At 53.5% G+C, this 699-nt stretch overlaps 1 non-coding gene across 1 annotated transcript; it reads right to left on the bottom strand.

Annotated features, from left to right (window-relative positions):
- Nucleotides 1–292: 292 nt before the first annotated feature.
- TRNAN-GUU (transfer RNA asparagine (anticodon GUU)) lies at nucleotides 293–366 on the bottom strand. Its single transcript has one exon. It is a non-coding gene; the product is annotated as a tRNA-Asn (tRNA).
- Nucleotides 367–699: the final 333 nt, after the last annotated feature.

Below are 699 nucleotides of genomic sequence, written 5' to 3' on the forward strand. Positions count from 1 at the left end.
CCAGTGGGGTGCCAGCCCAGGTGGTGACATAGAGCCTAATTTGCGATGTCCCATCTTAAGTAAGGATTCCCCCCAAGTCCCACCTGTGTGCCTGTGGCCTTCATCCTCTGGCAACTGCCCTGGAATGTACAAGGCAGATGACTTCGTTTGGGGAGGCGTCCAGAGAGACCAGGGGCACCAGATAAAAACCGGAAGGGAGGAAAGAACATGCTGAGGTGAAGTAGGTGGAGATTTCAGGCGCTGCAGATGCATAAAAACAATAGTTAAAACGTCACCAAAGTCCACGCCAATCCGTCCCTGGGTGGGCTCGAACCACCAACCTTTCGGTTAACAGCCGAACGCGCTAACCGATTGCGCCACAGAGACCAGCTGCTGCAAGGTTTTGTTGTAATGTCCTGGAATCCGAATGGATTTCCCCGTCCCTTCCAACTCCTGTGGAAAAGTGATTCAAATGTCTCTATCTTGGTCCAGCCTCGCCGGCACCAGAGACATTGAGTCTCGGTGTCGGGCAAGCCAGGCTGTGGACACCGAGCCCTAGTGAGCTGGGGGTCCGACGAAACAACGCGGAGCCCACGACCCTTCAAGCCTGCTCCTGACCTTCTACACAAGACAACTCCAGCTTCTCCTGGGCTCAAGTTCTCCACTTTCCACTCTCTTTGCGCTCCTATACATAGAAAAATTTCCAATAACTACCAGAGC

Source organism: Bubalus kerabau, chromosome 6 (genome assembly GCF_029407905.1).
Source record: "Bubalus kerabau isolate K-KA32 ecotype Philippines breed swamp buffalo chromosome 6, PCC_UOA_SB_1v2, whole genome shotgun sequence".
NCBI lineage: Eukaryota > Metazoa > Chordata > Mammalia > Artiodactyla > Bovidae > Bubalus > Bubalus kerabau.